General features: G+C 49.5%; 1 pseudogene; it reads right to left on the reverse strand.

Moving 5' to 3' along the window:
- The window catches only part of LOC132016397 (pecanex-like protein 2), a 48,327-nt pseudogene that overhangs the window by 401 nt on the left and 34,494 nt on the right, over nucleotides 1–13,432 (reverse strand).

A 13,432-nucleotide genomic window follows, 5' to 3' on the forward strand; every position in this document is an offset into this window, starting at 1 on the left:
TGGGATCGAGCCCCGCATCGGGCTCTCTGCTCAGTGGGGATCCTGCTCCCCCCTCTCTCTGCCTGCCTCTCTGCCTAAGTGTGATCTCTGTCTCTCTGTCAAATAAATAAATAAAATCTTTAAAAATAAATGAATAAAAAACACAGTCTAAGAGTTTTGTTTTTTTTGTTTTTTGTTTTTTTTTTTTTTTGCAAGTAGAGTCAGTAACTTTGGGGCATCCTTTGGCCTAATACTGATTTTTTTTCTTTTTTGTAAGAAGGAGGTGTTACGCATTAGGAGGACAGCATCACTAGGACCCAAGGAGGTTCGATCAGTACCTATGAGGCCCTGCTGCACCCACCTGTCTTCTGTGTCCCTTCGTGGGGCGACCAGTGGCGGGTCCCACCATTTCTGGTCTGTTCCATGCTGCTATCCTGGCTTTCGCCACCGGGAGCATGGCTGCCGCCTGCAGAGGGGACAGCCCTCCCGTCTGCGTCTTCAATGTTACCGGTACCTGGCTGGCCGGAATCACAGCCCTTCCGCACCCTGTGAGGGGAGAGGGGCCTCAAGCACTCTCTGTGGACAGTTCTGCCCCATCCTGTGCCCCACTGCACCCATGTCAAGGTCAGGGTGGGAGACCATGCTCCATCGATGAGCAGTGCACCGGGGAGGTGGGCGGAGGGTGCTCCTGCTCCCAGACTCAAGTGTCCTGGGATGAGTAAGCTATAGCCCTGACCTTCCAGAAGCACCCCAGGCTCTGAGGCCTGAGCTAAGCCGCTCGGCCACCCTCCGGCCACTCCTCCTTCCGTTCTGGCTCACCAGAGACCTTATGAGCAGGCAGAGGGCTCATGGGACGAGAGCCCCACTTTGTGGGGGCAGGGCTCAGGCCCGGTCTCCCTGACAGCTGTGCTCTGTGACCCCCAGCGACCCACAGCCTCGGCTGCTCTGCAGGAACACGAGAGGACCCCAGGCCTGGCAAGCGTGAGGAACAGTCGTATCTGTGTGAGTTTCCCGGGTGTGAGTTTTCCACCATTGGAAACCACTCGCAGAAACAAATGATCTGCTGGGCCGCTGGGGGAGAGTAGTTTTCATTGAACGTGGAAATGCTGGTCAACAGTGAAACTCTAACCAGACATCGGGGAGCTCTCCATACCACACTGCCCTCCCCTCCCCGGGCCCCCCTCCCCAGCATCTGGATGAAGGTCTGGGGGGAAAGACCTACCTTAGCCACTTGGTCAGGAACCACGTCCTGATGCTGTCAGAGGGACCAGGCCACTCCAGACACTCTGCAGCTGCCTGTGGGTCCCGAGGTAGGACGTGGTCAGTGGGGACACGTACATGGGGTACCCCAGAGGCTGGTCGCAGGAGGAATTGATAAAGTTTCGGAGGACCTCTTATTGTTCTGGATGCTTCCACGCTCTGGTTTGTGGTTCCGAAGGAATATGAGCTCTTGCTGCTGTCCGGCCCAGAGGCCGTGGACACATTCTTTGTTAACCTGCGGGTTGGGGAAGGAACAGGGAGGAGAGTGGATGACGGTGCGTGTTTTCAGTCCGCTGGTTTTACGCTCCAGACCGTGAGCAGGGCTGCGGGCCAGAACATTGGGGACCACACCGCTCGGGCCTGAAGCTATTTGCACGGTCAGGCCGGAGGAGCAGTCCTAGAAGATGTGGGTCTCCCCACTTTTGTGGGGAAATGGGGTGAAGAGAAAGCTGTTGTTTTGGTCCAGCAGTTGCAAGTGATATGAAGAGAAGAAATACTGAATAGAAAGCCTTCAGGTCCAGGACTAGGCTACTAGAGATCTGAAAGTTTGGAGAACTAGAAGGTGTTTACAAATAAGCCAGATCCTGACCCTCACCTACATGGGCATCTGCCAGGACTTCTGCCCAAACCCCATGAATGACCCTGGCCTCCCAGCCCACTGCTGCTCCTCTAAGACCATGTTCCTGCACGAGAGGCCGGTGCAGGGACGCGAGCACCAATGCCAATCGGCAGGTGGGGCCACTGTACCTTCTTGACCTTGAAGCTCAGGAAGCCCCTGTGCAGCATGATGACCTTGTACTCGTCCGTGCCCTCGTCCACCACGTGCCGCAGGGTGAGCAGCTCCTCCTTGTTGGACAGCACGGTGCCTCTCCAGGCCGGGCCACCCTCCTGGCAGATCATGACTTTCTTCTCAAAGGATTGGATGGCCTCATAGAGGGCCGCTGGGTCTTCATACTCGTCAGGGCAGGTGAACTGGTCCTGGGGGAAAGAAGTCTGACTGTGGGCTCAGTGTGGACCAGAGAGCTGACTGCAGTGACGGCAGTGGGGGGTGGGGGTTGCAGTGGAGGTGAGTGTCCAGACAGCGACCAGCTGATGACCCCAAGAGCCAAGTCCACATCTGTGTGGACTGTCTTCCCACTCTCCTCCCGCATCCCGAGCAGCAGGAGAACGTTCCCAGGGAAACAGCTTTGTGGCTTGGGCTCAGGCACCCGAGAGGTCATTTTCTCTGGCCATTTCCTTTTCTGTCCTAGCAGAGTATCACCACCTCCTAGCCACTCTCGAGGACCAGTGGCCACTGGCTGATGTCAAGGATACCTGGGTGGCCTCAGTGTTTAGATTCCAAGTGACACACCCACTCACATAGGTCATGCCGTGAAAAGGGACCTACCTGAAAGGTCTTGTTTGCCCCTTGAGAAAGGATTTTTCAAAACTTCTTTTTAAAAAATAGATTTATTATTATCTTTTTAATTTTTTTTTTTTTTTTTTACCTGGTGAAGCTTCAGGGACATCCTGATGGCCCGAGCGACGACCTTATGCAGAAGGTCCATGTCGGCAAAGACCCACTAGTCTCGTGCTGTGATCCTGAAGTCACCTTTGAAGAGGGCATGAAGGCCATACAGGAAGTAATCCAGGCTGCAAAGTAGAGTCCTACTTACCATTCGCTCACCCTGAACCGCATTCAGAAGCCTGCCTTTGGGAGCCAGATCTGAGGCTCCCATTTGCGCTGTCAGGAATGACCTTCATGCCTCTCAAAGGTGGACTGAGGCAGAGCCCACGCATGCCTGGCCACAGCCCGTGTCCACACTCTCCCGACACCCAGCGTCATGGCCAGCCTCAGTACCATGGGAGGCCCCAAGCCCTTTGTGCTGAGCTCCAAGAGTGACGGTGCAGGTCCTGGTCACCGCGTCTCCGCATGCAGGGGGCCTGTTCCAGGAACCCCAGCGGAGCCCTCCTTGGTGGGGGGGCAGGGGGAGCTGACAGGGCCCCCTGAGGACAGCCCAGAGCTTGTGGTGTTCTCAGCATCCATGGCAGGCTGTGTTACTCTGTAATGCAAACTGGATTCTACCACGGCGTGGAAAGGAAACAAAACCCAGTGGGATCTCAGATGGGTCATCCGGACCCTCCGAGCACGTCCACTTCCCAGCCGCAGCCTTCGGTGAACGGGTGTGTAAGAGGCATCATGGGGCGGGGGGTGGGGGTGTTTAAAATGAAAGACTGGGGGTGCCTGGGTGGCTCAGTGGGTTAAATCCTCTGCCTTCAGCTCAGGTCATGATCTCAGGGTCCTGGGATCAAGCCCTGCATTGCGCTCCCTGCTCAGCGGGGAGCTTGCTTCCTCCTCTCTCTCTCTGCCTGCCTCTCTGCATACTTGTGATCTCTGTCTGTCCAATAAATAAGAAAAATCTTTAAAAAATAAAATAAAATAAAATAAAATAAAATAAAATAAAATAAAATAAAATGAATGATGAAGGGTTTTCTGGGTTTTCACATTCCGAGGTCTTTCTTGCCCTGCCTCCATTCCCTGCACATAATTGAGCACCGCCTGGATCGCAAACACGAGCGTCCTCCCAAGGGAAATTGTCCATGGTCTGGACACTTTACAGTTGGGATGACGGTCAGGCACCCAGGTTTGGGAAGGCAATGGATCCTGTATAATGGGAACAGGAAGAGGGTTCTTCTTTATTTCTGCTGCTAGACTCCGTCCAACAGCCCTGGCCTCTCGGATCCCTGAGTGGCAGTTAGGAGGCGAGTACAAGCAGCAGCAGCCCTGATAGGGCTGAACCTGGACAGAATGAGCTGGAAAACGTGTGAGAAGCAGAGTGTCACAGGATGGCTACTCACAAGGACTTAAAGAGCTGGCTCGCTGCACAGGACTTCTGATTCGGCGCAGCCCGTTAGACTGCACGTCAGGGAAATCGCTCCACTGATTGCTATTTTAGCATTCCGTGGCAAAACGTACCACTATCATTAATTTCCTTCTGGAACTCTCTGGAGAGGAACGCCAAGGCTTTGAGTCAGAGCAGACTGTGGGAAACAGAAGCAGCTGAGGTCTAGGCAGGTGGGGCTCGGGGTGCTGTGGTCTGGCGGAGCCCGGAACTTTCCAGAAGGAGTTCCAGGAGGCAGCCTTTCCAAAGGGGTCTCCCCTCACAGAACAAAGACTTCCTGGGCTGTGAGCTTTAGTGACCACCTGGGAGGCACCTAGGAGAGAGTTACGGGACAGCAGGGCCGGGCTGCAGAGGTCGAATGCCAGTGGCGAAGCTGTCAGCTGAAAACGTCCGAAAATGCCACTGTCGTCGGATGGAGGCTGAGCACTGTGAAGGGACAGCTAAGTTGCAGAACATGGGTGAGCTGTTCTGTAAAGGTTCAGAATGCCATCTTTATTGCATACACAGGAAGACAAAACACTGATCCAGACATAGGACGGGTTTGGTGGCAAAGGAACATTAAGGGACTTGGCAGATACCCAGAGGGGCCTCTGCAGACCAGAGGGCAACCAAGGAGTTCCGGGTGCCAGGCTCTCATGCTCAGCGCATGTGTCCAAGGGCTGCTTACTCATCAGGAGGGAAAACTCTCCTTCCTCAGGAAGTCCCCCAGCAACAGACACTTTACTTGTCATTTTGGGGGGAGAAAGTGACGCCGTCGCACTTAATGCTCTTCTTTTGAAATAATTCTCGGTGTAGGAAACAAAGTCTGAATCAGAATTCCACTGGACTGGCAGTATCATCCCTACCGCCTTAAAGGTAATGGCATCCTGAAAGAAAGCTGTTTCCTCATCTTTAAGAGAATGAAGCTGAGGAAGGCAGAGGCGAGTGATGGGCTGGAAGAGACGCTGAGCAGCAGAGAGCCGGGCTCTGGGACACCTGCGGCAGGTTTCTGATTTGGAGCTTCATATTGCTCTGTCTTTTTAAGATTCCACTGAGAGAGGATGAGCTCCCACCCCCAGGCCAACAGCTGGAATGGGGAAAGACGACCATATCTGAGTCAATCAAGGTTGGCCTTCATGGGGATGAAACAGCCACCCCCTCGCCCCCACAGCCCTCCCTGACCTGACCTGGGATATTAGTGAAACAGGCTGTCATCCAGGCAGTCCCCCAGTGCAGAGGCAACTTCATCCATATGTGCGGGATGAGGTAGGGACCAAGGCAGACTGGGTTCCAGAAGGAACCTGACAGTAGGTATAATTGTGTGTTCAAGATGCATAACGAGGTGCCTGGGTGGCTCAGTGGGTTAAGCCTCTGCCTTCAGCTCAGGTCATGATCTCAGGGTCCTGGGATCGAGCCCCACATCAGGCTCTCTGCTCAGTGGGGAGCCTGCTTCCTCCTCCTCTCTCTGCCTACCTCTCTGCCTACTTATGATCTCTGTCTGTCAAATAAATAAATAAAATCTTTAAAAAAAAAAAGATGCATATCCACATGTGAGCACCAGATACCATGGTGCTGAGACAAGCCTGGGCTTCCAGGCACTAAACGCGGGCTCAGATGTCAACAAAAACAGCACTAGAAAAATATTACTTCTTAATATCACGATGAGCGGCTGGTGCTTGAGTGCACTTTTTAAGGGAAAAGCAACAGCACGCCGCCAGACCCGAGGACACACCCAGCATCCTGGCCCTTCAGCTGACTCCATTAGAGGTAGCGTGTCTGCACTGCTTCCCGCTTGGCCCTGGGCCCTGTCCTGCCAGCCTCCACCCACACTCCCCAGGCCAAGGACCAGAGCCACGATCTTGCCTTTTCCACAGCACGTGCATTTGTGCGTGCGCGTGTTACAACAGACGTGCCAGCCACCACCTCAACATGACTCTGCAGCCCCACAGACACCAGCAGCCACAGAGCTGGATCTCCACGGATTCTCTGATTGCCCGAACTCCCCCATGCTCATCTTTCTAGTTCCTGACCCAGCTTCCTCTGAACGAAGACATAACTGCTGGTGATACATATAGATGAGAGAATGGGCTCGCTGGTTCTTAAGCACCCTTGCTCCCAGCCCCTCTAGAAAATGCTGTTTTCTGGCTTGAGGCTCTGGATGTCCCTTGCAGAACCAGCCCCTGCCAGTTTGCTAGCTTGTCCCTGGCCCGAAGTTTATGCTTTAACTAGTACTACTCATTTCAGTGCCTCCACCATCACCGTTCCTAGCAAGGACAGAATGAGGACAGCCAGTTGAAACAAAGGCTGTTTGTTTTCACCCTCTTGTAACTCCGCTTTCTTTATTTACATAAGGGTCCTCCTGGCTCCCTTCTGGCCCGAGGCTGCTTATGCTATCCCCCTAAGCTCCACTTTTGCTTGACATCACTGATAGGTTCAGCCTGCCCCTCACCTGTACCCTCTTCTCACTGGTTCTCAACTGCTGGCAATTTGGGCCCCCGGGAGACGTTTAGAGACCTTTTTGTATCTCACAATGAGGGTGGGGGGTGGCAGGAAGAAAGGAAATGGTGTGTTCTGGCACCTGGTGGGGTGAAGTCAGGCAGGTTAGAACATGGGCTGGCCCCCACAGCAGAGAGCCACGAAGCCTAAAGTTTTATCAGGCCTCTGCTGAGAAGCCTGCTCTTTTTGAGAAAAAGCTCCACGGGAGGTTACAGATTTCCAGTTTTGGACAATGAAATATTGGATCCAGCCTTAATGAATTTTAGGATTCAGGGGGAAACAGTTTTATGGCGGGTAGTTTCTTTAGGAATCGCAGTGGGCTCCCCAGAACAATGACTGATTCGTTCCTTTTTTGCTCCTTTCCAAACAGGCCATAGACTGTGTCTTTACAGCTCAGCCCTGAGAAGAGCCTTCTGCCACCGAGCATCGCGTTAAAGGAGAGCTGGTAGGGCGCCTGGGTGGCTCAGTGGGTTAAGCTGCTGCCTTCGGCTCAGGTCATGATCTCAGGGTCCTGGGATCGAGTCCCGCATCCGGCTCTCTGCTCAGCAGGGAGCCTGCTTCCCTCTCTCTCTCTCTCTGCCTGCCTCTCCATCTACTTGTGATTTCTCTCTGTCAAATAAATAAATAAAATCTTAAAAAAAAAAAAAAAAGGAGAGCTGGTAGACCATATGTGAACAATAAAGTGTGACTTGTGGGCTGGGCTTCCCCGTGCTTACTGATTAGTAACGAAGCTGCAGAGGGAGCTCTGCCTATCCTCCTCAGTCGGGACTCCAGGCTCCAAGATCACGTCCACCTCGGGAGCCCAGCATGCCTTCGTGGGCTTTGCTCCCTCTGTGCAATTCAACAACTGCCCTGGTTTCGTGGCTAATTCCATCACTCTGGCCACACTCTCCTGCTAAAGAGTCCCTCCCCCAACACACACACTAATGAACAAGAATAGACCAGGTGACGAGCATCACCTCTAAGCAAGAGAGCAAGAGGCGGATAATTTTCCATCTTCCTGGTGGCTTGTGGATTACTAAGCACTTTCCATCCCATTAGCTCAACTCATTTGCATGGGTGCTTGCACTAGATGTATTATTGTAGCCTTTCCTTTAAGAGGAAACAGGCCAGGGGCGCCTGGGTATCTCAGTGGGTTAAAGCCTCTACCTTCGGCTCAGGTCATGATTCCAGGGTCCTGGGATCGAGCCCCACATCGAGATCTCTGCTCAGCAGGGAGCCTGCTTCCTCCTCTGTCTCTGCCTGCCTCTCTGCCTACTTATGATCACTGTCAAATAAATAAAATCTTAAAAAAAAAAGGAAACCGGCCAGAAAGGGATAAGAAAGAGGGTAAGCGAGGTGGGAACAAAGACTCGTATCTCATCCCTCTGAAGACACATTGGAGCAAAGCCATGGCTGCCTTCTGGCTCCCCACCCATCCAGGAAACCTTGCTCTGAGAGCATGCAGCTGGAGCCGTCTTCTTACCGACCAGCCCAGAGGCTGTGTGAGAAAGAACCGGCTCTTGAAGTCAACCCCATCCCATCCTCCTGAGGTCAGCTGCCAGTCATTTTTGAAAGTTCAGTTTGGTGTATATACTCAGCACGCACCCTGAATTGATATTGTATTAAGAATGCTTTCATGCATGCTTTACCTAGGAAGCTAGTCTATCGGCTCTAGGATCAAACCAGCTTGCGGTCTGGATCCCAGCGACCTGCCACCTGAAGGGCATGCTGACAACAATCAACGGAGTCCCTTGGGTAGGATCAAGGTACTTCACTCGGTTTCAGAGTTCAGGAACCACACGGCGAGGCAGCATATGGCCCAGAAGAACTGGAGGGATGGGAGCCAGAAACCTAAACCCAAGATTCAATTTTGGCTCTGATACTTGTTGATATTGGCAAGTCCCTCAACCTCATTATCATCTCTTTCTTTATGTGTTCATCCTTAAAATGGAACTTGTCCAGGGAGATGTGAAGCCTGGGTGAGCGGCCAGCGAAGATCTACTTATGCCAGGGACTGAGTGGACGCACACGTGTGATTTGAGGACAAAGGACACATGTCGGTGCTGGGGAGGGAGCCAATCCACCCTGGTGTCCAGCATTCATCTGCTCCCTGGGACCCATGCCTGAATCCTGAAAAATGCAGAAGTCAAGTTCAAGAGAGCGGGAGACTTGAGAGCGCAGGCAGAAGCAGCTCCCACTGGAGAGGGCCCCAGCCAGCAGGACAGGGCAAGGTGCAGGCCAGAGGGTGAAGCATCCCTGAACACAGAGGGCCGTGCGCCCAGGAGGCACTTCCACAGGCACCTTCAGCAGCTCTCAGCGGTACACACCATGGACAAGCCATCCACAAAGGAAGCCTGGGTGTGTGGAAGGTGGGAACACAGGCCACAGGGATGAGGGCGCTCTGAGGATTTCCTACAGGACAGATGGGGTTCAGAGGGCATAGAGGTCAGGAGCAGGACTCTGGAGGCTGGGCGGGACCCCACTGTGGTGAAACACTGAGCCGGCCACTCGTCCTCATCCTGGGACTTCCAGCCAGTAACTACCTACCTCATCCTCTCTCAAGCCTCGACAGTGTATAAACTCACGTCGAACATGGAGCACTGCCCCTGTATGTGTGCAGGGAGCACATCGTAAATGTTCCCTGCTACCTTTCGTCTCATTTCAGCGTAAGCTCCAGGTGTAAACAAAGGGATGTTTATGCTGCAGAATCCTGCCTCATGACTGGAGAGCAAGGGGGTGGCCTTCAGGGATGTTGTTTCAACTGAATCCCGAACAAATGATGAAACCGTAATTCCCAAGTAAGAAATCATTAAAAGGCAAGATTTGATGAAAAGCTTTTTAAAAATGCGTTTGACCTCATGATGTTTTTACACCAACGCTCTGTGCTCCTGAGCCTCCATATCGATGGGTCACTACCATTAGCCAGTGAAAGTGCTTCTTGAGGCCGCCCAGGGAGCCCAGGGATCAGGTACATGGCAGCTGTTCAACGTCAAAAGTAGATTTTCTGACCCAGTTCCTGGAGCTCCTCTGCTGGTGGTTTGTGAGGGGGTCTGGGGTCTATATTCTGACCAAGCTGCCCGGGGAATCCTGAGATAAGGGACCAGAGAATCTGGGTGTCTCCTAGAGATGTCCAGCCATGTCAGAGAAGGAAGGGAGCCAGGACCACGGAGTTTAACCCCTACACCAGGCCAAGGAAGAAGACCGTCCCACGTAGTATCACAACCCAAGGTCCCAGAAATGCTTGCTCCTTTTTCTAACTTATAAACTTGCAGATTTTCTATACACTCCAACCCTCTGAGCTGAGCTGGATGGTCCTGATTTTAGTCAGGATCTTGCATTGTATTTATTTTGTCTCTTTCTTTTCTAGATTCTTGCTTCTGAGTTTCCAACCACAGTCGAGCAAGGGGACCTCAATCTTGTTCTGCAAGGTGATCCTGTAGGACGTCTGGAATTCCTGGAATTCTGAAGAACACTGTTTTCCTCTGTCCACTGGGGGTGATAAGGGTGGGCATATGGCATATGTGACCTCAGACCACAACAGCGACCTGCCATAGGCCACGTGTTAGGGCTCCCTGTCTCCTGCATGGGGCTTGGCACAGCACATCTATGGCTGGCTTGTTTGTCTACCATTTTTCAAGACTGTTGACCTTGGGGTTCTCAATCCTCTTGGAACCCAAGTCTACTCCAAGAGCCAGTAAGATTTCTCCTTCGAGCAAACATGTTGCTACTATAAAATGCTGCCATCTTCTCACCTTTATCTCTATAAATGGCACATTGGCCAGGATCTGCTCTCCAACTTTCGTGTAATAGAAGGTAACAATCAAGCTATCTTTTAGCTTGGGGTCAGTGAAACTATTTTGACTTCCTGCTAAAGCATCTCTTTATGGATGTGTGCCTTTCTTCAGTCGCAGACACAGTTCTCCAGACCAAATGGGCCTTAAATTCCAAATCCAAAAAAATTATCAGTATTTGCTTGGGACATCCATATTAATCCATTCTGTCTCCAAAACATATCGATATTTTTTGTTAAGACATTGTAATATGTTTGTGCTCCTGGCTCGCTTGCATCCAGCATATCATTTTAATTGATTCTCAATTTACTCTTTCTAGTTTTGCACGTACACGTTTTTATTTCTTGAAGATTTCCATCGTGCTGTGTTCCTGGTCATAAGGTCAAAAATACTTCGCCAACAAATCCATCAAATAAAGCAGAGTCTATGACTTATGTTAAGCTGCTGTGTAAGACCCCTCTGGGAAGTCAGAGTTTGAAAATCCTCTGTTTACTCTTTAACATTAAATATGTGAGAATGACCTGTGAGACTTCATCAAGTACAGCTAAGGGCATATTCCTGATCTTAAAATGACATAATGGTAGATTGCCCACATGCGCACACACAGAGGTCACGGGCCATACATCCTTCGAACACAGAAGTAACTACACTAAATAAAATATTAGCAAGTCGTGGGGCACCTGGGTGATTCAGTTGGTTAAGAATCTTGACTCTTGACTTCAGCTCACGTCATGATCTTGTGGTGGTGAGATCAAACCCCACAATGGGCTTTGTGCTGGGTGTGGTAGCCTGCTTAAGATTCTCTCTCTCCCTTTGCACTCCTCCCCCTCCCCCATTCAAAAAAAATTGGCAAGTTGAATTCATCACTGTATAAAAAGAATAATATAACATGACCAAATAGAGGTTATCTCAGAATTGTAAGGCTACTTCAACAATGAAGAACCCTATTAATGTAAGTCATTACATTAGTAGATTTAAGGAGAAGAATATCATTTGAATTTATGCTCCCACATTTTAAAATAACTTAACATCCTTTCCTGATAAAAATTTCATTTAGCGAGCTAGGAAGGGGAGGAAACTCCCTGACTTGATAAGATGCCTATTACAAACCTAAAACAAACCCTACTTTTTAATCCTAAAGTGTTACTCTTATTCCCTATAATACATGGATTAAGGCAAGGATGCTGTGGTAGCAGAATAGCAGAATAAGGGGTCCCAAAGGTGTCCATATCCTAATTCCTGGAACCTGTGATCATGTTACCCTAAACAGCAGAAGGAATTTTTCAGATGTGATTAAGAATTCTGAGATGGGGAGATTGTCCAAGACTATCTGGGCAGACCCGATGTACTCATAAGGATCCTTGTGAGGGGAAGAAGGAAGCAGGAGAAGTCGAGTTTGAGTCAGACAGAAATCAGAAGATGTTGTCCTGCTGGCTGGAAAAATGGAATAAGAGGCAGCCTTTAGGACAGGGCATGGGCCCTTCCTCAGAGCCTCTAGAGGGAACGCCGCCCAACAGATATCCTGATGTTAGCCTAGTGAACCCCACTTTGGACTTCCAACCTCCTAAACTCTAAGATAATTAATTTATATTCCTTTAACCCACCAAGTCTGTGGTAATTAGTTCCCGAAGTAATAGGAAACAAACACAGATTCCCATTTCCAACACTGCCCTGGAGGTCATAGCCTAAGTAATAAGAAAAAGAACTGAAAATAAATATTGGGGAGAAAAAAAAAAGCCATAACCATCATTATTTGCTGATATGTCTTCCAACCAGAAAATCAAAGAGAATTAATTATAATATCATGTTTATAACAGAGTTCATAGGTGTGCCCCAAATGAGAGCAAATATAAAAATAAATCACCTTCCCATATGCCAACAGTAACCAATTAAAAATGTGACAGGAAAGAAAAATTCTCTGCCCAATTAAAATAAACCTACAAAATATCTAGAAATAACCCATTCAGAGATGAAAAATCTCAAAAAATGGTAAAAGTTTACTGAAAGACATTAAATAAATGGAATGATCTCAAAGATGAGCTGTGTCACTGAATGACATTTGTGTTTTCTCAAGCAGCAAATTCAATACAGTCTCAATCAAAAAGCCAACAGAGCTTTTTATAAAATGTGAGTCTAAATTTCACCTGAGGAGAACATGAGCAAGAAGGGTCCCACCAAAAAACAACAAGGAAAAAGCAAAAACAGGGGGACTAGACTTCTCAGATACCAAAATTATGTTATCACTCTAGGAAACCAAACAGTATGTTATTGTTATAAGACAGACAGATTGATCACTTTAACAGACCTGTAAATCCAGAAGTGTACCCCCTATGAATGGGAATATAGACTATGGCAAAAGTGGTATTTCAAATGAGTGGTGTTTTTAACTCACTGACTGAATCACTAATGAGCTACTTAGCAAATGGTATTGGACTATTAGCTATCCTCTTGGGGGGAAAAATGGATCCCTATCTCCCATCATGTATGAAAATACATTCTAGTTGATTTGTTAGGAGCTGGTAGTCTAGTGGGCTCCTTCTCCAACAGATCCTACTGCTTTGCCCAGAATGCAAGATCCAGGCCATTGCCCAGGGCCAGGTTTCCAATGAGAATCCTCGAGGGATGAAATGGCATCTCTTTCTGCTACAAAATGGCTGGTTCCTTGAGCTAAGTGCTCTTCTCCTGTCATGGAAAATGGTGCTCTCTGGGTCTTAGGGGCCAGGGGAAGAGAGCCAAACACTCTGAATCTTATGCTGCCCCTGTTTACGAGAAATAAAGCCCTTTGTCTCTGACCCACATGTCTCGTGTCCTCTGCTAGACTCCATGAAAATATAACAATGTAGGTAATTACCTAATAAGTAGATTATAATCAAAACCTAAGACCCGATAGGACTCAAAAACTAAATAGAAAGAAGTAAAAGTGTAGAATTATCAGAGGGAAATAGGGGCTATTATTTTTATGTCCTGGAGCTGAAAGAAAAACACTTCTAAGAAAGACACAAAATTTAGAAATTATAATTTTTTAAAAGGGGTAGTAGATAGAAGACAAGTGTAGCTTGATGG

The sequence above is a fragment of the Mustela nigripes genome, chromosome 4 (assembly GCF_022355385.1).
Source record: "Mustela nigripes isolate SB6536 chromosome 4, MUSNIG.SB6536, whole genome shotgun sequence".
Taxonomy (NCBI): Eukaryota; Metazoa; Chordata; class Mammalia; order Carnivora; family Mustelidae; genus Mustela; species Mustela nigripes.